At 45.6% G+C, this 25,647-nt stretch overlaps 1 protein-coding gene and 1 pseudogene across 2 annotated transcripts in view; one reads left to right on the top strand and one right to left on the bottom strand.

Annotated features, from left to right (window-relative positions):
- Abl1 (ABL proto-oncogene 1, non-receptor tyrosine kinase) overlaps positions 1-25,647 on the top strand; it is a 121,711-nt gene that overhangs the window by 11,617 nt on the left and 84,447 nt on the right. The gene's annotated exons all lie outside the window — the stretch shown is intronic.
- Positions 5,215-5,611, bottom strand: LOC107151998 (annotated as a pseudogene).

Genomic DNA, 25,647 nt, shown 5'->3' with positions numbered 1-25,647 from the left:
AGAAAACATATGAGACCCTTGACCTTCAAGGGCTGGGGATGGAGGTATTAGCTTCTTATTTTCTTTCCTTCCAGCCCGATTGTTGCCCCCATCCAGGAGGAAGAGAGTAACAAAATAAAAATAAATTAAGAAATGGAAATGATCAACAAAACCAAAAGCTGACTTTGAAACAGAGAAGACTAGTGAAATAGACTAACTTCTGGCAAGACTGATGGAATGAAAGGCACAAATAAGACCATTGAGAATGAAAATATGACTGAATATTCTGTCAGTTCTTCCTTGATTCTATGGAAGCTCTGTTAGGTCACTAAAACATTTTTCTCTTCCTAGTTTTTAGTTTTTATTTTCTATTGGTTTGTCTTCAAGTTCACTATCTCTTCTGAAGTTTAATGTCTTGGAAAATTTTTATTTCAGATGTCATACTTTTCTATTCTGAAATTTCCCTTTACTGGGAACCAAAAGAATCATGTCGAATTCTTAACTGTCGTGGACCTTGGGGAAATTCAAGTCACTTTTGTCCTGGCCAGATCAGGTCTGTGGACTGAGGAAGGCTCTAGATGGTGTTTGGCCTATTCCATGCCTTCAGTTGTAAGGAGGGCTCATGACATCATGGCAGCCCTCAGGCAGGGCAGCTGCTTAAGCAGACTTGGAGTCCAGCGCTCGCAACGCCTGACTTGTGGTTAGCTACTTATTTTAAACAGGACTCTTGTCTCCCGTATGTAATTGAGCACTAGCTCTTCTTTTGTATGGGCACATATTTGCAATTATCTTCTATGTTTGGGTATTCTGCTGCAAAAAAAAGTAAGACCTGGAGAAAAGTAAATAACTAGAATTTCCATTTCAGACTCCATCTCACTGCGTTTCCCTCCCTGGTCCCGAACTCTTCTCCCAGGCTCAAGTGGGCTTCCTCCCCAGCCTCCGAGAGGCTGATGCTGCAGTGTGCTGCTTCTCCTTGCTGAGGGGCTGAATGAGGGGCTGGGGCTGTAGCTCAGTGGTAGAGCGCTTGCCTTGCATGCGTGAGACCCTGGGTTCGATCTCCAGCACCACATAAAAATAAATAACTAAAAATAAAGATATTGTATTCATCTACAACTAAAAAAATATTTTAAAAAAATAAATTGCATGACTTTGGCTAGGTAGCACAGTTCCTGATTGAAGTCCAGAACAGTAAATATGTCTTCTGCAACACTTGCTCCTATCTTGCCCTCTGACCTTCTCATTCCACTACTCTGCTTTTGTAGTTCCTTTTTTTTATCCTTTAAATGTTTCTTTTTTGCGAGTATTTATATACAAAGGATAGCGTGCAGTGTGAGCTGTTGGTGCATCTTGGTTTCTGTGTCTCAGTTGATCTTCAGGATGTCTCCATGTTGGTATACAGATGTCTTTTTTTTTTTTGTGGTGCTGGGGATGGAACCCAGGGCTTTGTGCATGCAAGGCAGTTTTTTTTTTTTTTTTTGCCTTGTGGCCCACTAACCTGGAAATATCGTTGGTTTCTCAACCAGTTTCCTATTTTGGGGCATTTGGATTATTTCTAGTGTTTGGCTGTTGCAGACAGTGCTGAAGAATAACTCTGTATGTGCCATTTCATACTCACACAGCTGTGTCTGTGGAAGAGCCTCCTGAAAGGAGGAGTGCTGGATGGAAGGGTTGTGCATTTGTCATTTCCGTTAGCAGGTGACACTACTTAGTGGATATCCACTAATTCATAGACACATACTAATACAGGACCTATATTGGTAGATATCCCAAAGTTCCTTCTATAAGATTCTAGTTTATGCTTCCACCACCAGTAACGCAGAGGGTCTCTGTGTCCCCAAAACCTAGTTTAGAGATTGTGCTGTTGCCGGGTGTGGTGGCGCACACCTGTAATCCCAGCAGCATGGGAAGCTGAGGCAGGAGGATGGCGAATTCAAAGCCAGCCTCAGCAACTTAGTGAGGCCTTAAGCAACTCAGTAAGACCCTGTCTAAATGAAATATAAAAAGGACTGGGGTTGTGGCTTAATGGTTAAGTGCTCCTGGGTTCAATCCTCAGTACCCCCCTGAAAAAGAGAGAGAGAGAGAGAGAGGTCAAATTTTGGGAGTTTTTCTAATAAGGTAAGTAAGAAATAGTGTGGTTTTGATTAGTAGTTCTCCTGTGATTGATGTTGAGCATTTTAACACATTTAAGGGACATATATTTATGTTTCTATCAACCATCTCACCAGGTTCTTTTTTAAAATATTTTTTAGTTGTAGTTGGACACAATACCTTTATTTTATTTTTTTATTTTTATGTGATGCTGAGGATCGAACCCAGGGCCTTGCACATGCTAGGCAGACACTCTGTTGCTGAGCCACAACCTCAGCCCCTCACCAGGTTCTTAATGTGGTGGATATTTAAGGAGGACACTGTGCAGGCTCCTGCTGGTTGACTGTGTGGCCTCCATTGCCTTCTGACTCTATCTCACAAAGAGCTAGCTGTCCCAAGCTCCAGAGGGACTTGAGACGGCTGTTCAACCCTGGCTGCCCACTGGCATCTCCTCAGAAGCTAGAAACACCTGTGTCCAGATCCCATTTCTTAGGATTGACCTAATTGGCCTGGGGAGAGGCCTGAGCATCAGTTTTGTTTGTTTTTTAATTTGTGTTTCAGTAAAGAAGACTCTGTTCAAAAGAATTTTTCTGCAGCTGGGGAAAGGTGCTGTTGCAGTGGGGAGCACCCTCTGACCCCAGGATCTGCAGGCATGTCCTTGTTTTTGTTGTGAACGCTCCAGGTTCTCACAGGCAGCTGGGGTGGAGAGTCATTGGTCTAAGCAGCTCCTTTGTCCTGGGCACTTCTTTTGCTTTGAAGTGGGCATGAATCCTAAACTGACCAAATCTTTCTGAAATCAGGGCCTTTTATTCTGGCACTGGAGTGAGGTGTTTTTTGCTTCTGGTAGCCAGTGTAGCACCATGAGGCCAGCCAGCAGGTGGGGGCCCTGAAACACTGGGCAGGCCAGAGGGTAAACAGGACAGCGCCGAGCTGGTGAGCGCACCGCACCTTGACGTCTTACTGTGGAAGCCCTGTGAGTTGGTTCACTGTTACTTGCAGCCACCAGGCTCTGTGGGAAAAGCCCTGCATTCATTCCCCTCGGGGTTTCATTCTTTCCATTATTTGGGAAGAACGATGTCAGAGTCCATTATCAAGTGACATTACAGTCTTTATGATATCACTTATATTTGTTTAACTTGGGTTAGTTTGCGTGCCACTTGCACACTTGTTTCTGTTGTGAAATTGGCAAAATTCCATTTAATGGGGCCGTCCTTGGCTGTCCCTGTGCGGTGTGCTGACCATCTCCCAGGGTAGATGGTGCAACTACCTAGTGTTAGAGATAATATATTACTGACACTGTTTTTCTCTTTAAAATTAAATTTATATTTTTAACGGGTACCTAAAAACAAAAATTATGAGGTCCCATGCTGTGTTTTAACTCAGTATGCACGTCTCCTCACACATTTTCCACCTCTGTGTGGTGGAAACATTCCCGCTCCTTCTGATGATCCTTCAGCCCTGGGGTGAGGCCACTGCCTCTTCTAAAAGAGGTCTGACTTTGGACCAGCCAGTTCAGGCCCTCTGGTCTCTTCCTGCCACCTGGCTTGTGCCTGGACTTGGTGCACCACTGAGTTAAGGCACTGTGTGCTTGGTGCAGACCAGATTTCAGAGAGGCCTCAGGCAGAGTTGAGAGGCTGCTGAGGTGGAGGTGGTTCCTTCCTCCAGGGGCAGTGACAAGTGAACGAGTGCCCTGGAGGTATCTCCTTTTCCAGTGTCTTCCAGTGTCTTCCCTGGAATTTGCCTGTGACCTTCTTTGCGTAAGTGGTAGAACAGCCTCAGCCTCAGGACACTGTCCTGCCCTGAGGGTCTGTTAGGAGGAAGCCAAGGGCAAGGCCTAGGGCCCACAGCTCTTAGCCTGCAGATACACAGCGTTGCCCCAGGACACAGACGTTTCCTCAGCAGGCTAGTGTGGGGACAGGTGACTTTTTTGAGTTTAAGTTATTTAATATTCACAACAACAATGAAAAATTAAAGTTAGAATTAGATATTAGCATGTCTGGAGGGTTTTCTTTTTTTTTTTCTTGAGAAGCACAGTTGAGTAGTTGCTTGACAAGAACACAAAAAAATACTAAAACATGGTATGAGAAATGGTGACAGTCCCCCCGCCCCCCATTCAAAACAGAATATTGTTTGGTGGATATAATGTATGGAAAGACATTTCTCTGAGATAAACGGGTCTTTGTGATATGTGAGCCTTTTCAGTCTAGCTGTGAAAGCAGACTCTGGCACCCAGAAAGTATCACTCAGTGCCACATGGCCTCCACAGCTCTGTTACTTGGGTTGGGACATGTATGAATAGGAGCATCCTCCCTGCTGTTGTCTTATTTATATTTTGCTGATGTGCATACTGTCTCCTGATGTTTTTTTAAAGGGCTCTTTGTTTTTTGAGGTTTAATTGAGATGATGGTACACTGGAGAAAAGCCTTCAGGAAATAAATACAAGGGTAGACTTTTTAAATAGCTATATTGTTCTTTATCAAAACAGTATATATTTCTGCAATTTAATCAAGGGAGATTTGATCCAGAAAGTCATCTGAAGTTCAGTCAGCATGCATGATCAGTGATACTTTAACACTTGTTCAGATGAAAATTAATCCTTTCCTATCCAAGTAGGGGGATGCAGCAGCCTGAGGGCATTTTTCCCTGACTGAGTTTGGTTAAAGTGTTGCCAGATCAGGACATCATAATTAGTAGATGGGTCTTATAAGTTGATCGAATCCCACTGCCACTTTCTGTAACTTCAGGTAAGTCCACATCATTGCCTCCTAAGAGCACATAATTGTGTGATGTTAACGGTAAGTCAGAGGAGTTGGTAAATGATCTGTTCATTGAAATGAAGTTTTTTTGTTTCAGTTGGCTTTTAGGGGAATCATCAGTAGACGCATAATGAATGGCCACACAGGCTCAGGGGCACCATCGCTGCACCTGGCATCTCCTCTGATTGCAGGGCTGGAAGGCACCTGGAAGTCCTTTGCTTTCCCTCACTGAGGGGGAGCTGCTAGACCCCACCCGGGCTTGGTTTTACTGTGTCTGAGTGCCAGCCCCCCTCCCAGAGAAGCCCTGGGGAGGGAGGAGGACGGGAGGGGAGGACCAGTCACCACGCTGGAGTGTGTGTTGTTTTTGAATATGAATGAAAGATTTATTTACTTATTTCTTGCATTTGAAGTACTCTTTGATGACATCCTTGGCCTGAGATTCTTTGCCATAGTCCTTAACAACTACACAATTGCAAGCAACCACTTCATGGGTTTGCCTTCTCGGTCAGTTTTACAGATGCAACCCATTCTCCTAGTTTCTTGCTGTCATCAACCTGAATTAGATTGATTTGGTGCTCAGCACAAAGGGCCTCTACCAGTTTGACATACATCTGGCTCATTACAGTTGGATGCACGCACACAGAGACGGGCCTGGTGCTTGTCTAAGGCTTTGGCAGCTTCTCGAATTCCATGTTCAAGGCCATCGTGGATGAGGGCAGTCTTCGGCACTCTTGTAAAGCAGTGTTGATGGCCATTACACCTCCAGCAGCAGTGCCTTCCTGGGCCATGGCGGTGGGTGGACTGGTAAAGCGGAATCTTGAACGGACCCGAGCCTCCGCCTCTGCTCGACTCAGCAGTGGCAGGGAAAGAGCTGGAGCGTATGTTTTGACCGAGAGCTTGTGTTGGACAGAAGCGGGCAAGACCACACCCGTCCTTAGGCGTTTGCTGTCTATTACAGAGAAAGGAGCCAGGTCAGAACGGTGTAGTGCAAGGGAAGTTGGGTGAGGAGGGCCGAGGAAAAGGAGTGAAGGGCCAGTTCCTGCCGTGGAACATCACAGCTGTGGAGCATCTGGCCCAGACCTTCTCAACAGGACCTGGCGCCTTTCACAGAGCATTTGTAAAGAGGAAGGAGCCCACTGCGGCCCTGGGTTGTAGTGCAAGGATGTTTCTGTCTAAGCCCTAGTTGCCTCTGGTTTGGGCTGTACTCCTGTGGCCATTTGTGAGGAGTGTTGGCGCTTTTTACCACTTCATTCGTGTGTTGTGGTGGTGGATATCATTTTGAGGATGTGTGCTGTCGGGAGTCCGATGAGACGCGCACACAGCTTTTCAGTTGTTAACTGCAGTGGGGGCCCTTCCTTACACACTTCTGAGAAGTGTGATGGCTTCACCTGAAGTTGAGGCCCATTTAACCAAAACATATGAGCTTTTCTGCAGGGCATTCAGAAGATCAGAGACCGTTGCTTGATTTACAGATGATGGGCTGTGCATAAATACCCCTCTGAGACAGACACCAGGTTTTGTCATACTGTCTGTACCTGTGACAGCAGCTGTGGAGTGCTTCCCTGTGCTAGGCACTGTGCAGAGCTCTTGGCATATTTTTAAGTCACTAACTAGTGCTGGAGCCCTTGTTCTAAACCACAAATTGAAGTTTGAGGTTCGTTATAAACCTATGTAGAGCTGGGATTGGTGGCACATGCCTATAATCCCAGCAGCTTGGGAAGTTGAGGCAGGAGGGTCCTGAGTTCAAAGCCAGCCTCAGCAATGGCAAAGGGCTAAGCAACTCTAAATAAAATACAAAATAGGGCTGGGGATGTGGCTCAGTGGTCTAGTGTCCCTGAGTTAAATCCCTGGTACTAAAACAAACAAATAAACAAACAAAAAACAACACCTGTGTAAAACAATGGTCTCCATTAAAAAAAATTCTTTTGGGCAAGCAGATCTCTTCTGTATGTATCATATATACATACACATAGCTAGTATCATGTGCTATTAAGATATTTTGTGTATTATAAAGCATTTATAGGAACTGAGATTGTAGCTCAGTAGAGGAGCACTTGCTTAGCATATGAGAAGCACTGTGTTCAATCTTCAGTACCACATGAAAATAAATAAATAAAAATAAAGGTATTGTCCCCATCTACAACTAAAAATATTTTTAAAAGCATTTATAAAGTAAAAATTAAGATGAAATAAATTGTAGTTTAAATATTTAAAAAATGTGTTATGGTATGAATTTGTTTCTAAAAAATTGTTATTGAGAGTAATATGACTGAATATGTTTTATTATTCTTTAAAATCTTGCTTTAGCATTTGCCATACAGCTATTTTATTATCTTATGCTGTTCCTCCTCCTCCTTCTCCTCCTCCTCCATACTGAGGATGGAACCCAGGGGTGCTCTATCATCACAGAGCCATATCCCCAGCCTTTTTTATTTTTATTTTGAACAGAGTCTTGCTAAATTCTGAGGCTGACCCCTAACATGCAATCCTCCTGCCCCAGACTCCCTAGTCACTGGGATTACAGGCATGTAATGCTACACCTGGCCTCTTTGCTAGTCCTTTTCAAGAGAGGAAATTAAAGTCAGGTTGAGGTGGCCTAATGAAGTCATTGCCAGAGTTTTGTTTGAAGTGTTGGGGTTGAATGTTTTTTTACCTGTTCAGTTTTATCTGGGAATAAGTGGACAAGAGAAGTAAGGAGGCGAGAAGGCCATTGTCCCTTCTTCCATATCTTTAATTGTTTGGTGCGCAGACACGACTGTCGGGCCTGCTGGCCTACCTGGTGGAGCACCTGCTGCTTTGATTTGCTGTTGCCTAGTTTCCTAAAGCCGGGATCGGGCTAGCTACAGCAGGGGCCTAGATATCTCCCTGTTCTCGCCCTCCCTTTTGCTTACGTACCTGGCCTGTGAGGAAATTGGTGCTCCTGGAGTGAGGGGAGAGTGACTTTCACATGCAGGTTTCTCATTCTGAATTCTTTCCTCCAGATTTTAGTCTGCATTCTTTTGATAACAGACCTCAGCTTTTATTGTTTGAAATGCTTGTGGGAAAATGTTTCTCAATTTTGAAATCTGATGTTTCTTATCTTACGGAACTCCAGAACTGTCAGGTTATTACATTCCTGCTCATTTGATGGTGACTAAAATTCCAACTTGCCTGAGGCGGGAGGATCACAAGTTTGAGGCCAGCCTTAGCAAATGAGGGAGGCCCTAAGAAATTTAGCAAGACTTTGTCTCAAAATTAAAAAAAAAAAGAAGAAGAAGAAGAAGGTGACAACAAATTGAAGATGAAAAAAAAAAAAAATAATAGAGCAGACCCTGGGCAAGTCAGCTGGGACCCTGTGCCAGTGTTAAGCTAACCTTCCCAACTGTGGCTTCATTCTCACAGACCCGGAACACAAACAAGAGCACAAACTCTAGAATGTAGAGGAGTTGCTGTTCCTTGGCAAGTTCATGCTTCTTTGTCTCCTTGTCAAATAGGGAAGTAGAGGTGACATTAAGATCATAGTTTTATCTGAATTCAAATGCCAGATGACCACTTACTAGCAATGTGACCTCACTTAGCAAATATAGGGGACCGTGTCCTCTGTGCTTTGCTAGAGAGCATGTCTACCTCGCCAGACAGGAGTAGTCCTAACCTCTCTGAGTGTTTAGTTCCTAATTTGTTAAATGAAAATCATAGAACTGGGAGTAGAGCTCAGCGGTAGAGTGCGTGTGCTGAGCATGCCTGAGGCCTTGGGTTCAACTCTGCCATATATATACCTGAGGTCCACTGGTTACATCAGTTAGGGTGTCTGTACTATTTGGAGAGCTGTTTTCCAGCCTACTGTGCTTGGGGAAAGATCTAGGCATGTGTATTACTGGGTCATGTGGTTAAGTATGTGTTTAATTTTATAAGAAACTGCCAAGCTGTTTTGCAGAGTGGCAGTCATTTTATGTTCCCACCAGTGTCCTTGCATCCAGAATTTCTGGCATTCTTATCAGAATTTGCTCTTGTCAGAGTCCTTCACCTTAGCCATTAAGTGGCTGTGGTATTTAGATTTTCAATTTGTTTTTCCCTGATGACTAGTGAGGTTGAGTATCCATGTGAAAATCTCATACCCTTTTAATTTTCCTTTTTTATTATCTTCATAAATATGAGTGAAAAGATCATGAACTGAGTCACAGCTAAAGAAGGAGCGTGCTCCTGTCTTAGGCCAGATCCTCCAGCACACACACAGGCGACGAAACTCCCGTCTCCGTGCGCCGTGGAGCTTGCCTGTCAAGTTTTTGAACAGACGGTGTCCTTAGATTCTGAGGAGATCGTTACAGAGCTTTTTAATGAATAATAAAGAATCTAAATCAGGCTTACTCTCTACCAAATTATCTTTTTCAATGAGAAATTTTTTGTTTTAAGTATTTTTTTTAGTTGTAGGTGGATACAATACCTTTATTTTTTAGGTGTCTGTACCATTTGGAGAGCCATTTTTCAGCCTACTGAAAGGATCGAACCCAGGACCTCACCCATGTGAGCATTCTACCTCTGAGCCAGAGCCCCAGTCCCAAGAATTTTCTTTTAAATATTTATTTTTTAGTTGTAGTTGGACACAATACCTTTATTTTATTTTATTTTTTAAATTTTTATTTGGTGCTGAGGATCGAACCCAGGGCCTCGCATGTGCTAGGCGAGCGCTCTACCGCTGAGCCACAATCCAGCCCTTACATAAGAAGTTTTAAGGCCACTGTCACCATAACTCAGGTGTGGAATAGGCTTATCTTTTTTCTGCCAAGGCAGTTCACTGGCTTGACAGTGCTGTAGATCACTTTCGGGGACATTTAATCATCTTTTATTCTAGATTGTGAGCACTAGCTGAATTGGTGGCATGTGCAGACCTGGTTGGGAGCTGGCTCCCTGTCAGTTCTCCTAGAAGCTGCGTCTGGGCCCTGGGCACTGGCATGGGCGTTTTCCTCACTGTGTGGTTAAGTGAAAGAGCGCCTGTAGCTCAGGTTGCTCACCCACTGTTGCAGCAGGCTGAAGAGGCCACGTGGCCACCTCAATGGGCTATTTCATTCTTCTCAACTTTTAAGATATTGTACATTTTTGAACACAACAAAATTGCTGCCTTTGCTAGCCTCCTGTAGATGGAAGTTGCTGGACTCCAGCTGTTGCTCTGCTCTCTGCTCTTCACCCCGGGGGTAATCCTGCCAGTGTGGGGGACACCTCAGTTATGTTTTGCCACATAGATGTTAGGGCTGTGGGAGTTGAAGGGAGAAGAGGATGTATTTACTGTTACTATTTGCCAAAGGACCTTCACATGTCTAAAAGAAACTTGTACGTGTGGTGCCATTCCTCTGCTGGCCTCTGCCACGTCAGCATTGGTGACTGAGTTCAAACATGGGATGGCTGGTCTGTATCCACTTCCACTTGGCTGTAGGGAGGGCATGGGTCGTGAGTGTCCAGGGGGTTCTAAAAAGAAAATGAAAGCAAGTCTCCTCCGTGCCTTGTACTCATGATTGTGGATTTGGTCTTTTGGAATCCCAAGCCCTCATCCTGCGCAGAGCTGGGCTCCCCCTATGGCCTGCCTGCAGTGCCACCCTCTCCACAGGTTGCCCGAGCATGCCCACCACAGGGCAGCTGCTTTCCCCAGGAGCTGCCACGTGTTTTCTGACCTAGCCTCAGACACCACTGTGGGTTCAGTATGTCGCACTGGTTATGCAGGGCAGCCTCTTCCGTGCGGGAGGACCCTTACTACACAATTGGGCTGGGCATCGTTGGGGACCATCTTGGAGGCTAGCTACTACACTGCCCAAAATAGTACCCAGGGGTGTCTCACTATCAAGCTACATCCTTAGCCCTTTACTTTTTATTTTGAGACAGGGCCTTCCTTGGTTGCCCAGTGCCACAGTTCGGCTGCAGCAAAATAACCGGGGGGTGACGAACAACTTGTGTACATTGATACAGCAGGAGTGGAAGCCGTTTATTGTAGGACAACAGAGGTATTTATACATTCCACACAGCTTATCTTAATTAGCATAAACTAGATACATCAGTCAACCAATAAGAAATCTCCACACTTAATGGCTCGCTGGTGTTACTTCACAAACCACTCCCTCTGGCATTTTGCCAGGCGCCATCCAGACTTGTTTACAGACTCTAACATTTCTCTGGCAAAATGCCAGGTGCCATCCTGACTTGTTTACAGACTCTAACAGCCCAGGCTGACCTTGAATTTGCTCTAGCCTCTCTAGTCACCGGGATTATGAGTGTGGACCACCACCCAGCTTTAAATGAAAGAATACGTCTATAAAGTGAATGAGAAAAAGTCCTAGAACAAGTGAGCCTTCAAAAAAAGTCTTAATTACAGTTGTGTTTTGTTGTTGCTACCATCATCACCACCACCTCCTCCTCTGCCAGCACAAGGGAGGATGAACCTAATATAATGGGGTCAGGGTACCCCCAGGAGACACTGGGCAGACTGGACTGATGAGCAGCTGTGGAAGGTGAGGACGTCCAGACCCTGGGGCAGTTTGTGTGAAGGTTCTGGGTGGGAAGGGCAAGGCGAGCAGGGCCACAGGGTCAGATGCACCCATCCCCTGCCCTTTAGGGAGACTTGTCCAGGACTAAAGCTGAGCTCGGTCCAGCCACAGTGCAGGAGGTGGGGGGTGTGTTCTGCCAGGTGAGGTTTTCCTGCTCCACCCATCTGTCCAGCACTCTGTCAGTTGCTTTATTTTTCTGGCTGGAGGGAAATAAAGGTCTGTGCCTTTTGTCTGGAACTCATTTCTGCTGTGGACATTTTTCATGTCCGAGGTTCCTTCTTCGTTGGGGGGACTGTGCTGTGCTTCCTCTCCTGGCAGTCTCATGTTTGGTTTGTTGGTAGGATCAGATTCATGTTCTGACTGATGCGTCCAGTGACGGGAGTCTCTACAGATCTCTCTTCCTGGGGCACCTCCGGCACACTGTGTGCATGTAGGCAAGTGTGTTGTGTTTGGTGCCTTCGACACCTTGGGTTTGGATGGATCTTATTGTTTCAGAGGATGCAAGTAGAATGAGTAGTGCACTGAGCTGCCCGTCCGCCCGATTGGCCAGTGCGCCACCCATTTTCAGAAAGCGATGCTTTGTCAGGAGGATTTCTTATGTTAAGTATGAATGATATGTTTTCCTCTGAATTTTATGAGCCTCTTCCAGGTCTTCCTGAAATCACTAAAAACATTTTGTGCATTCTTGTGTTTGGGTGTGTGTGTGTGTGGATATATTTTGTTTGTTTCTGTTTTGTTGTCATTTGTTTGCCTTTCAAGGAGGTCCGTAGCCTATAGCAGCTTTTCTTTCTTTTTTTTCTTAAATATTTACTTTTTAGTTGTAGTGGACATAATATCTTTATTTTATATATTTATTTTTATGTGGTGCTGAGGATGGAACCCAGGGCTTCGCTCGTGCTGGGCGAGCGCTCTACCGCTGAGCCACAACCCAGCCCCTATAGCAGCTTTTCAAGGGGCTCCTGCAGAGGTGGAAGGGGAGGCTTTGGGTCAGTGGTAACTACTCTGTCAGCAGCCTGGGGACGCCTGGCTGCTGTTCTGCTACCCCCCTGCAGCCTTCTCTAAGGAGGAGGGAGTGTTATACAAAAGGGTAGAGGTCTGATCCACGTGGAGTTACATGGAGTGTGTGGCTAGGTCATGACTTGTCCCCTGATCCTCCATTCATAGTCACTGTAGTTGTTTGTTCTTTTTCCCTCAGAATTTTCTTCAAGATCTATCTTTATACTTTCTAATTATTTTTTAGGATAAATTTCTAGAAGTGGAATTTCTGTAACAGGAGAACAGGTCCTTTTATAGGCTTTTGATCCCATTTTGCTAACTGCCTCTTTGGAAAGTGCTTCAGACATCGGTGTACCTGTGTACAGCGATGACTGGCCAGTATTTTTTTTCTTTTTACTAATAACGAAGTGAAGCATTTGGGGGCATAGTGCCACGATCGCACCTGGCAGCCCCTGTGTTGCTAGTCCGCCTCTGTGGCCCCCCAAGGCCCTTTTGTGCTCTCGTCTGTATGCCACAGGTTTAACACTTCAGCAAATATGGAAACCTTCAGAAGCCATGGGGAATCCAGCAGGCCACAACAATCTGTCGGGTTTTCCTAATCCTGGCACCGGCCAGACTGTGTGGCTTGGTGGGGAATCTGCTCCTCAGCAGAACTGGGCGAGGAAGCAGTCACGAGGATGGGGTGTTGGTCTTATTTTGAGAACTTCCCTGAGAGGAAAGAGCAAAGAATTGGGCAAATTCATCAGAATTGCAGTTGGTGGAGTGGAGACCAAGTGGGTGCAGGTCATCGCCCACGACCAGTTTCCCAGGGTTGCTGAGAAACTGCTACTCAGGAGCTTCCGATTGTCAGGGCCCTGGGGCCATGGTGTGCGTTGGTGCCCTGGGAGGAATGTGACCGTGGCATTCCCCAGCACATACCAAGCACACTGGGCCTCCTGCCGCACCCTGGCTAGCGCGTTGTGGATGTGGACGACCCGAGCGGCCCACGGCACCCCGTGTGGAAAGCGGGAACTGCTGGGAGGACAGGGGCCTGTAGCTTGGGAAGAGAAAGCACAATCGTAGTCACACTTCTGAGTCCGACCCAAGAAAGGAATGGTAAGCACGCGGCAAAAGGCAGCTCTAGCAAGAGTGGCTTCTGACAGAAGTGGACGGCCCTTGGTGGGCATCCAGGTGACTGTCAGTATAGCTGGTCAGGATTCCAAGGCACCCGTCCCTGTGCTTGCAGATGCAGCGGTGCAGGTGCTGGCCAGGCCTCTCTCCAGCTCAGGGCTTCTCACGAGGCCTGCCCTTCACATTCTGGGCCAGGTCTGTTTTTGATGGCTTAGGCCAGGGGAGAGGGTGACAGCCTACAGCTGGGGTATCCTGGCCCCCACCCTGGCCTCACTCCCACATCCATGCAGCAGTGAACCTCCAGAATAAATCCCACACCTACAGCTGTCCCACAGTTTGTTGTCACCTCCCTGGCCCCACCCTGCCACCTCTCTGTCCTGGAAAACTTCCTGGCCTCCTGTTGCCATCTGGGCCTGCTCACTTTCCACTGGCAGCGACCTGGCCCCAGGAGTTACATCAGACCTCCTCACTCCCCAGGCTTCTGCCTCCAGTGACACACATCTCAGCTCCTCTCTGGGCTGTGGGCCCTGCAAGGACTGGGTTCCCCTCTTGGCCTTCACCTCCAACGGCTCCCTTTGCTGCAGGTGCTCTTCCCTCTTACTGCAGCCCTGGGCCCTGCCCTTCACCCTGCCCTGTTTGCTCATTTAGATCCGCGCAGGCCGCAACCCAGGTGATAACTGCTCAAAAAATCTTCCCTGCTGACCCTGGGTAGAGTTCCTGCGTGGCTCCGGGACTTCGCCAGCATCAGCTCTTTATCTCCTGTGCCCTTCGGATTGCTTCACAGCACTATCTTCTGAAATAGCCTCATTCACTTGCTGATATAGTCGTTTGTCTGCTCTAGAATGCCAGGATGACCTGGCCCTTGGGATCCCGTTTTTCTAAGGGTTCACATGGCCTCAGAATGCCTAGAGAGTCTGACCTCATACTCAGTACCAAGTTTTTAGTTCTGTAAGCACTGCAGATTGCATGAGAAACACACTTGACTCTTCACACCAGCCAGCTACAGCCCAGCTCTCCAAACATGCACACGTTCACCCACACAAATAGAAAGAGCCACCTGTATGTCTTTTAAACAGAGCCACCTGTATTTGAGCAAAGAAAGTTTCACACAGAAGAAAACATTAAAATTTGTATACCTCCTGGCTTGTCAAACTCAGTCATCAAAATTTAGACTGAGGGAAACTTTCTAGAAAAAATGACTTGGTTTAATTAATGAGTAATTTGCAAGGAAAAGAATGAAGTTGAACTTTGTAAATTTAAAAATTAGAAAATTTTGAGAGGCTGAGTGGGGGATCACTTGAGCCTATGAGTTTGAGACCAGCTTGGGAAACAGACCCACAACTTAAAAAGAGAGAGAGAGGGAGAAGGAAGGGAAGAGAGGGAAAGAGAGAAGAGGGAGGACATTTTAAAATATCGTTGATCATTTTTTTAGCTAGGTGATTTCATCCCACCAAGCCTTACATTTTCACATGGCAGCTTCCTGCTAGAGCCGAGTGGCTGCTTTTCTCTTCGGTGCCTCTTAAAACTGGAGAGCTGGCCCTGGCTGCCCCCGCCCCCGCCGACTGCCTGGCCTCTGCTAGCAGTAGAGCTTGCAGCCTCCTTTCTGTCTCCCCTTGATGGGGCAGGGATTCCTGCATTTGTAAACACGTGAGATAATTTGTGCTTTGTTAAGTTACAACCTCATGGAGTCATGGTGTGAATGGCAGCAAAGTGGAGCTTAGGGAAGGTTTTCCCTAGTGGGAACAAAACTTCCCTCTGGAGCGTCAGGGATGGTTCACCATATGTCCTCAGGCCCACAGAGGTGGAAGGCACGCAGCACCCAGGAGCAGAAACAGATGCTTCCACCTGTGACTGCCAGTCTGCCTGAGAGCCCTGCTGATGCCCCAGAGGCCTTGCCTCAACCCCAACTTGCACTGGTCAGGAGGGTTGTTGCTCTTAGAGGGGAGGTAGTAAGCCGGGTGCCGCCAGGGCTGTCTGACACAGCATCGAAGCACCTGGTCCCCAGCAGACCTGGCCTGGAGTTCTCATCTGTACTAGACCCACTCCATGGGATGCTCACGGAGTAGGTTGCCTTAGAACCTCTGCGGGAAGCCTAACTTAGAACAGCTGGAAAGCCTTAAATGTTCATTAATGGGCGTGGCTAAATCAATTGTGATTGTCAGTCTGTACAGAACCAGGCAGCTGTTAGAGACTGAGGAGTAAGGTGGCGTGTCCAGCATTCAGTGGACAAGCAAGGGGGATGGGACCCCGTTCACACTACCTGTGTGGAACAGGCGTGGCTGTCTCTTGGGTGTGGAGAGAAGAGGAGGACTTTTTCACTCTTTATTTTATGCACATCTGTGATTGGCAACAAATATTAAGCCGTAAACCTAGAGAAACATAATACGGCTTGTTACATAGTTAGATCAATAAACTGTGACTAATATACAGGGTAGTTATAAAGTTAGTAAAGGCCAAAGGTCTAACTAAAGTAGTTCAGTTATAGAGAAAAAAGTCCAATCATTTGTTGTTTAACTTTTATAGAATACAGCTTCCTTACCTTCTGGAAGCATAATCAGTATTTAATTTAGAGATAAAAACCATGGCCTTAGTCTTTTATTGTATTTTATTTTGTTAATCTTTGAGTCAGTTTTATTGAGGTATATAATCGCATTCAGTTAGAAATCACCCTCTTCACTGTAGGGTTCTGTGACCTTGACAAGTGCAGATAGTTGTGAAATCACCACCGAATCCAGGATCCAGAACAGCTCCATCGCCCTACACTTCCCTTGCAAGGCCCCTTGGTGGGGTCCCTTCCCTCCACCCTCAGCCCCTCCTGGCAGCCACTGACCTGCTTTCTGTCCCTGTGTTCTGCCTCTTCCCGATGTCTTCCCGACACCCTGATGACCGAGAGTGTGTGGTTTTGAGTCTGCCTTCTTTCACTCCAGTCATGAGTTGGTTGTCTGTGGTGCACTCGTCACCTCTCCGAGTAGTGCTCCCTGGTGTGACAACCACAGTTAGTATGTCTCTTTGTCTACCAGCGTCAGGACTGTGCTCCAGGCCTCAGGGGCACAGACAGACTTATGGCTTTTGTTGTCTTTATTTCAGTCAGTTGTGCCTCTTTTTTTTTTTTTAAACCCTGAAAGATTGTTAAAATTTATAGTATGGTCTTTTATTCCAAAGTCCTCATCTGGGGGGTTGGGGTTGTAGCTCAGGGGCAGTGTGCTCGTCTAGCATGCGTGAGGCACTGGGTTCCATCGTGAGCACCACATAAAAATAAAGACAATAAAGTCCATCAACAACTAAAATATATATATATATATATATAAATATATATATATATATAATATATATATAATATATACTCATCTGGAAAGAGTTATATTAAATACATATATTTTGGAAGTTTCAAAATTTTATTATTAAAAGCACCATTACATAGTGCTTCTGTGTGTCAGCCTCTTTCTAAATAATGCTTTACAAATACTTGTAAGCTGCTAGGACAGCTGAAAGGCTAGGACAGCAAGTATAAATCTATGTCTGTTAAAAAATAAAAATTTCAAAGTCTCTAAATAATCTGTATTTCATGTAGAACAGAAGAGCTTTGGAACAATACAGAGAGGCAGGAGACAGGGTCGCAGACCCTTGAAATGCCACTCTCCAAATTCTTTAGGAAAAGGTCAGAACATGAATCCTCCAAAAGGGGACAGAGTTCTAATACCTGAACTCGAAAGTTTGATTATTATAAAAATAATTTATAGGGCTGGGATTGTGGCTCAGCGGTAGAGCGCTCGCCTGGCATGTGCGAGGCCCTGGGTTCGATCCTCAGCACCACATATAAATAAATAAATAAATAAAATAAAGATGTTGTGTCCAACTACAACTAAAAAAATAAATATTAATAAAAAATAATGCTGGGCCTGTGTAGTTTGCTCCCTTGTTTTCAAGTATAACATCTTCAATTGTTGTCTCTATTATTGAAAGTGTACTAAAAACTTCAGCCACATGGTGGCGCTATCTTAAAAACCCAAACGACCTCATAGACCGCCATTGAGTGTGAGGCATGGAATTGATGAGGGCAGCTGGAGTGCTGGCGTGTGTTCTGACATTAGTGTTCATTTTTTTTTTTTAATATTTATTTATTTTTTAGTTTTCGGCGGACACAACATCTTTGTTTGTATGTGGTGCTGAGGATCGAACTCGGGCCGCACGCATGCCAGGCGAGCGCACTACCGATTGAGCCACATCCCCAGCCACATCCCCAGCCCCGGTGTTCATTTTTTTTTTCTGTTTTTTTTTGGCGGGGGGCGGGGCGCGGACAAGGGGAATAGGGATACAGGTCTTTGCTGTTTTATTGGCCTAATAAATTACACACATGTCAGAAGGTGGGAGCATTTGTCCTTTCTTAGGCACAATGACATTTATGTACATTAACTTATGCTGTGGATTTTAGATGTTCTGGATATCTTCACTTGAAAGGTTGTGCGCCTAACAGGAGAAAGAACACATCTGCAAGAACAACTTCACAGATATTTCTCCTTCCAAAGTTGGAGTTTAAAGAAGAATGCTGCCTTATAACTACTGTAGAGACAACAGTGCTCACATTTTTGTCGTGGTCTCTTGAAGCAAAGCATGTTTAGCATTTAGATTCAAAATGGATACTTCTAAGCAGTTGTGGTGACTGACTGGATTTCAGTCCAGTGCGTCCAAGGCTGGGCGGCTGGCCCCTGTGGTTCTTCACGAGGGCGAGGCCCTCTCTCCCAAACACTTTCATTTCCTTGATGGATTTCCACTCCAGCATATGTTCATTGATTTATTTGGCAAGTATTTACTGTTCGTCTGCACGAGTGCCAGGCATTATGCTAGTGCTGTGGGCCATTCAGAGATGGCCTGGTTTTCAGGGGTTGAATGGAGAAAATGGAACCTCAGACGCTGCGCTCAAATGCTAGTTGTTATTGGGTTTACATTAGTAATAAAGGTAGGAAGAATTACAGAGGTCAAACCAGCTGTGATGGTGCACACCTAATGTCCTAGGTACTCTGGGGGCTGAGGCAGGAGGATCAGTTGAGCCCAGGACTTCAGGACGTCTGTGACACTGGTGAGACCCTGCATTAGGAATAAACCACAAAACCGTAGTGTTTGAGGGGAAAGAGACTGCTCCTCACTAGGGTGATTTGTTAGGGAAAAAGATGGGTATGATCTCTGGTGGGAGTCGAGGGAGGGAATCTGGGCAGCTGAAGAGACCTGGGGTCCTGAAGTGATACTTCCAGACCCCCTGTCAAAAGGAAGAAAAGGGTGTATAAAAGGGGACACAGAATCTGGACAGAGGGAATGTCCTGAGGAAGGATGGGGGAAGGAAAACACAAGGGATCCGGTTAGGAGCTTACTCCGTGCTCACCTGAGGGGATTTTTGAGTGAGATGGGGTAACATGAGAGGAACACGAGGAGAATCTAGCATTGTCTTCAAACAGGAGGGAGACTTGCTGCCAGTAGAGGAGCTGAGCTGCCCTGAAGATCCACCAGATGAAAACATTTGGACATGAACTTGCAAGAAAAGAGGAAAGTCTGTACAACCTCTTAAAACAGAGGATGGGTTTAGGGTTGTGGCTCAGTGGGGACACCTGCCTAGCGTGGGGAGGACCTAGGTTCTATCCCCAGCACTGCAAAAACAAAGAACAACAAAGGACAGGCTGGAAATAAGAGGGACAGGCTACAATTAAAGCCATCTTGGAGTCATTTGCTGATTTCAGTAACCAAGAGGTTCTCCCTCCCCCCCTTTATTGAGGTATAATTGACATAAAATAAACTGCACATATTAAAATGTACAATTTGATAAATCATGACATGTACACCCTGAAACCATCACCACAGTGAAGGTAGTGAAGTACCCATCATCTTCCAAAGTTTCCCTGGTCCACCTCTCTCCATTCCCATTCAGTCACTTGACCTGTGTCTGTCATCATATTCGTTTTCACTTAAATAAAATTATACAAAATATAGCCATATCTCATGACCTCGTCTTTGTTTGGCATAACTGTTTGAAACTCACCCATGTTGTATTGTTCGCATTTGGATCTGGGATGTCCCTCAGGGCTTCATGTGTTGAAAACACTGGTTCCCACTGCAGCAAGGTTCAAAGGTGTCTGGGGGGTGGGGGGGGGGTTTAAGCAGCGATTGGATCACAAGGGTTCTGACCTCCTCAGTGGATCAATTCACTGGTTGCTGATGGACTTCTGGGAGGTAGGACCTAGTTGGAGGAAGTGTCCTGGGAGGGTTTATCTTGTCCTTGGCCCCTTCCTCCCTTTTTCTCTGCTTTCTGGCTGCCACGAGGCAAGCCATTTTCTCATGCCCTTCCACCATGCTTCGCCTCACTAGGCCAGAGAGGCTGGTTGGTGTAGACCTCTGAAATCTTAAGCCAGAATTAACTATTTTCCTCAAACTTTTTTTCTCGGTCACAGCAATACAAAGCTGATTGACACATTGTATCAGTAGTTTATTTCTTTATTGCCGAGTGCTGACTGTTCCATTGTGAGTGCGTGTGTGTGCACCATTGTTTATTTATTCACTTGTCCATGGGCATTTGGGTTTTTTTTCCTTTTTTAGGCTATTACAAACAAAGCTGCTAGAACACTTATAAGTGAATCTTTGTACTGACATATGCCTTCTTTTCTCATGGCCAACAGGAATGGAATGGCTGGTAATATAGTAGGTGCCTGTGAGACCTAGATTTTAAATACTCTTTGAGGTACAGAAGACAAAATCTTGGGCTATGGTAAAAAGGAGTTGGAACTGAGACTACCATCTAAAGGTAGGATAATTGCAGGGCAACCTCTAGCAAAATGGTTGTCTAGAAAAATAAGCACAACGGACAGAATATTATGAGAAATTTGTCTGACTCAGCTTGCACTTTCAGAGGAAAGGAAAATCTCCTTGGATAATTTCTGTTCTCAGCCTGCCTTTGTTTGAACTTTGAATTTACCCAGCCTATGTTGTTTGGGGAATTCCAAGAAGACGAATTATATTCAAGAGATCCTAGCTTGCTGAAGTTCCTGGTTAGCTGGCAGAAGTCAATTCATATCCTCTTGGACTATGTCCACCTTTACCCCAGCCTCACAGGGTTCCCACAGATAAAGCTGCTCCAATTATGAGCTTACAATCTAAAACTTGAAAACACGAGAAAATCATGTGTAAGAGAGCAGAAGAGTGAGCAGCAATAGCGGGAAAACTAGAATATAGTTTTAGATATTAAAAATCATCCAGAATATAAAATAATGGCTTTTAAAACATTTAAGGAAATAAAATGCAAAACAGAAAATAAGATCTGTGAAGAGGGATCTGAAGGAATTGAAAAAGAGCTAAAAAAGAAATGAAAAATAAAATCATGGGGTAAAATTGGGAGTTCATAACCAACTTGAATCTAATGTATGAAATATGAAAAAAAATAAATAAAGTTATAAAAGGAAAAAAAAAAAGAGCTTGTTACCCACGGTGGCCCTATTAAGAGGTGGTAAGACCTTTACGAGGCAGTGCCCATCCCCCTCACTCTAGCTTCCAGTATTGCCATGTGATTTCTCCTGTTCATGCTTCTGCCATCGTAATACCCTCTGCCATTAGGTCTCCATCCGAGCTGAGCTGATGCCAGTGTCTTGCCTTTAACCTCTAGAATGCTGAGTTAAATAAAACTATTTTTTTTATAAAGTTAAAAAAAAAAGAAAAAGAAAATCAGTGAAATTAAAACCATAATAGATGGGCTAAACAACAGGTTAGACACAGCTATAGAGAGATTTAGGAAATTGAGGGATAAAGGTAGAGAAATCCTACAAAATTTACCACAACCAGAAATGAAAAATATAAAAGTTGAATCTAAAATGGAGAAATGAATGAATTTTTAAACTACAAGGCACAAAGGACAATAATAAATATAGGTGAGAAGCAGTATTTGAGAAGATAATGCTAGAAAATTCCCAAGCATGTTGAAAAGCAAGATTCTTTTACATTTAGGAATCAGAAAATCTGAAGGTAATAGAAGCCCAAAGACAGAAAACCTTAACAATAATCACACAGAAACTGACTGCCCAGGAGTTCTGTTGTACTGAAAGGAGGCTTCTCTACAGCAACTGTGGAAACAGAAAACAGGAGAGCATCTTGAAAGTGTGAGAGAGTTAGTGTCAACCTGGAATTCAAGCACAACTGAACATGCAAGTAATGAAGGCGTGATAATGATATTTTCAGACCAGCAAAAACAGTGTTTACCTCCAACAGACCCTCACAAAGGAAGTTTTATTCTTTTAAAAAAGAGAAAATGACCCAAAAAGGGAGAAAGTATACAAGGCAAGGAGTGCGCAACAGCAGCAGCAGTGTGGAGTGAGTGGGCTGAATCCAACGGGAGGGTTTGAATATCAGATATTGATGAACTATGACCCTTTTTAAATGAAAAATCTCATCTCCCCTCAGTCCTGCAGTGCCACAGAGCAGCCTCCAGGGGTGGTGCCGCAGGCTGCCTGAGGGGATCAGCCTTAGAGTCCTGTGAACCCCCACCCGCCCCAGCCTTGCCTGCAGATACCCTGGGTGAAGTCTCCAGCTCTGCCTGCTGGCAGGCTGGTGTGTGGCGGGTGACCCTGGGCTGGGAGGAGCAGCAGAGCCCCTGCACAAGGGGGTGCCCCTTTTTTGTTTTGCCCCCCCCCCACCCAGGGGATGGAACCCATGAGCCACACCCCAGGCCCTTTTTGAGAAGGGGTCTCACCTAGTTGTCCAGAATTGCCTGGAACTTGCCATTCTCCTGACTAAGCCCCCCAGGTCTCTGAGGTTACAGGTGTGCACCACCACAGCCAGCAAGGTCACAAGGTCGTGCTCCTTAGAAGGACTCTTTTTTTCTTTTTAATATATATTTTTTAGATGTTGATGGATCTTTATTTTATTCATTTATTTATATGTGGTGCTGAGAATCAAACGCAGTGCCTCACACATGAGCCACAACCCCAGCCCCTAGAAGGGCTCTCTTCCTGGATAATTTAATGTTGGCCCTCCTGAATCTTTGTGTTGGGGGCGGGGGTGTTTTCTGGTTTGGGGAAGATTTCTTTGACCATTTTCCATTCATTTACTTTAAATTTTTTGTTTTGCCAGTCACTATTTTTAACTCCCAAAGCTCTTTCTCATTTTAAAAATCTTTTGAAAGCACCACACTCTCAATTTCTGGATGGTTAATTGAGAATTATGATTAAGAGATTTAAATATCAGATATTGATGAACTATGATCTTTTTTAAATGAACGATCTCATCCTAAAGTCAGTTCTAATCACTTGTTCACAGAACAGCCCCACTGTCAGGACATGGTAATATCCTTTGGCCTAAGCAGCTGCCAGGTGAATGAAAGCCCATCTGTAGTTGCAGTGTCCCCACAGCGATGTGTGTGCAGCTTGTCAGGTGGTTCATATGGTAGTTAAGGCAACGAAGATCAACCGAGGGAGGAAGGAGGCGGTCCTGGAAAAGTGGCAGCGTGTTTTAGCTACTTTAGTTTTAGTCCTCGTTCCCGCGGCAGAATGCTCACTGCGGACATCTTTGCCTCTTTGCTGCCTTCCACCATGTCTGCCTTGAGGTCGGAGCTTGCTGATGTGGGGCATCGTGCAGGCCAGGGTCACCTCTGGAACCAGTCTGTAAGGCCTTGACGTAAACTAAGGTTCTAGTTTCCAGTGGTAACATATGGAGGACCTTTGTATCTGGGGAGGTGGTTTGTAAATTTCAGAGAAATTGATGAGCAGCATGCATTTGGTGGTTAAGTGCTTTGACCAGCCAACCAAACAACACAGCACACATGCCATATAAGCCATCTTTTACATGGGGGCAACTTTGGGTTTAAAGCAGTGAGGCACTCTGGCTACTTTCAGGAGGCTAAGATAAGACAGCACACGGGGAAGGTGCATTTGATCTTGTGTTAATAGGGCACTGTGGATGTCTTTTATGATTTTGAGTGTCCTCAGAACACTGTGTGAAAGAGGCTGGCCTAGCTGTGCACCACTTACCACAGCAAGCACAGTTGCTATGGGTGTATCCTTTGGTTGTGGTTGTGTTCCAGGGAGAAAGGAAGGAAGCCGTAGCAACTTTGTGGAGTGTGGTGGCCCGCGGAGGCCAGGGGACCTCGCCTCTTCGCCTTCATCATGGAGGTGGTGATGGTGGGTCCTCTGGATGTGGCCGACCCCAGATGCGGCCTCTCCCAGCTTCAGTGTTTGCATCCTGCTCTCCTCACATTCACTCTTGCACCTGCCATTGCTAGTGAGCCACCCCTTCCCTGCTCCACTTGCTCCCTTTCTCCTGCGCCCCATTGACACCTGGCAGGTGGAGTTTTCTGTGGATAAGGTCGTTTAGAGGTGGGAACTCCAGGTGGGTGGTACTAAGCACCTTTGCACTGGATTTTTGTTTCTGTTCTTATCACACGAACAAGTCAGCCCCAGAAGGTAGGGTGGATTGTGAGTGGGCCGTCAGGTGGAGGTGAAGTCCCCCAGGGGTTGGGCGAGATATGGGTTTGACAGTCAAGCTCTTTTCCCACTGGAGAAGGCGAGCAGATGCTGGTGAGCCTGAGGCGTGGACAGGACCCTGTGCTCCCTCCTGGCTTCATGAGTGGGCCTGATGGATCTGCTGGCTCTGGGGCCGGCCTGCGCCTGTTTTGAAGTAGTGCAGAGAACCTTACTTGCGTCATTCTGAAGATGGAGTGAGTCAGCGCAGTCCCAAGGGAGCGGTGATGGCTTCACACAGAAACTTGGAGTGAAAATAGCCGTGAATTTAAAGACATAGTACTTTCTTCCTATGACTTCATTTGGTGAGGATAAGAATAATTCACAGACAACTCTCCTTTAATGGCAGACCCTAAACACACGTGCAATGATTTTTTTAACCTTCAGTATTCTCTTTAAATAGGACATTTGGTTGGGTGCTTGGTCTAAGCGGACACTGTTAAAATAATTCTCCACCTCACCCCGTGGCGTGGGCTCTCCCTCTCCCTCCCATGCGCACACACAGCCCTCGGCTGCTTTGGGATTTCTTGGGGAACATCAGAATGCTTTCCTTGGGCATTCTTGTCCTGCAGTCATGTTAACATGCACTTGGATCTTCAGTGAGAAGAACTGCCAGAGAAGAGTCTTCCATCTATTTTAACCTTTGACCATGTTTATATATATACTGTTTCAGCCTGAATTTCAAACTGATATCTTTTAATAGAACTGCAGATAACATCTTACTAGAACAAGTACCAAGAGGATTTTCCAAATTCCTGCTTGAAGATATGTCTTTTATACTAGCAGATTTGCCAAATGCAATATTATCTGTTAGTATGTTCTAAGAGTACTTTATTTTGAGATTAGAGAATTCCCAGTGGCATTTTTTTGTTAACTGTCTAAATCTGTATTGCCCTTTTTCTCTTTATTCTCCCGAACAGTGAGGCTTCTGGACAGGAAGTGAGGGAGAGGAAGAAGCAGTATAGAATAATGTGGTGGCCTTCAGCCGTGATGGTGCAGGGATACCTAGGCTATGACAGTGGGCCACTCACATGCACACACTCGTGTATGTGTACATATGTGAGTTCATATTTTCCTTTATTGTGGAGCACAGTGATGTTTGCTATTTTATTTCATTTTGGAAAATGCTGACTGTGAGTCACCAGAGGATTTCATGACCAAGAATGGGTCCTGACCCAAGTTTGAAGAGACTGGTAGTGGTAAAGAGCATGAGCTGCAGTTGTGTACCCAGTCTAAACCCTGGCTCTTTCCTTCACTCTGGGATCAGACAGCCACTGTGTTCCTCTCTAAAGCTTTGGCGTCCATGCCTGAAGATGCGGGTGTGTGTAAACACACTTCCCTCCTGGGGCTGTTGAAAGGAGGCCTGGTGACAACACACTGTAGCCCTTGGAGCAGTGCCGCATGGGCCCCAGTGGCTGCTAGCTGCTGAGCTGGTGGAGCCTATCCTTGCGGAGATGCTATAGCTGGGTTGGCCTCCTGGGAAGGCGTGGGATTCTCCTTCCTGAGGATGTTGAGGAGGATAGGTTGGAACTGTCCCAAGCGCTTACCTGTTGTTTTCTCTTTCTTAGCTTTCTGGTTTTGTGTGTTTGTTTTTGGTACTGAGAATTGAACCCAGGAGTGCCTTACCGCTGAGCTACATCCACAGGCCTTGGTTTTATTTTTTATTTTGAGGCAGGGTCTTGCCAAGTTGCCCAAGCTAACCTCAAATTTGGAATCCTCCTG

This window comes from Marmota marmota, unplaced genomic scaffold, assembly GCF_001458135.2.
Source record: "Marmota marmota marmota unplaced genomic scaffold, marMar, whole genome shotgun sequence".
Lineage (NCBI taxonomy): Eukaryota > Metazoa > Chordata > Mammalia > Rodentia > Sciuridae > Marmota > Marmota marmota.
This window is presented reverse-complemented; position numbering and strand designations above follow the sequence as displayed.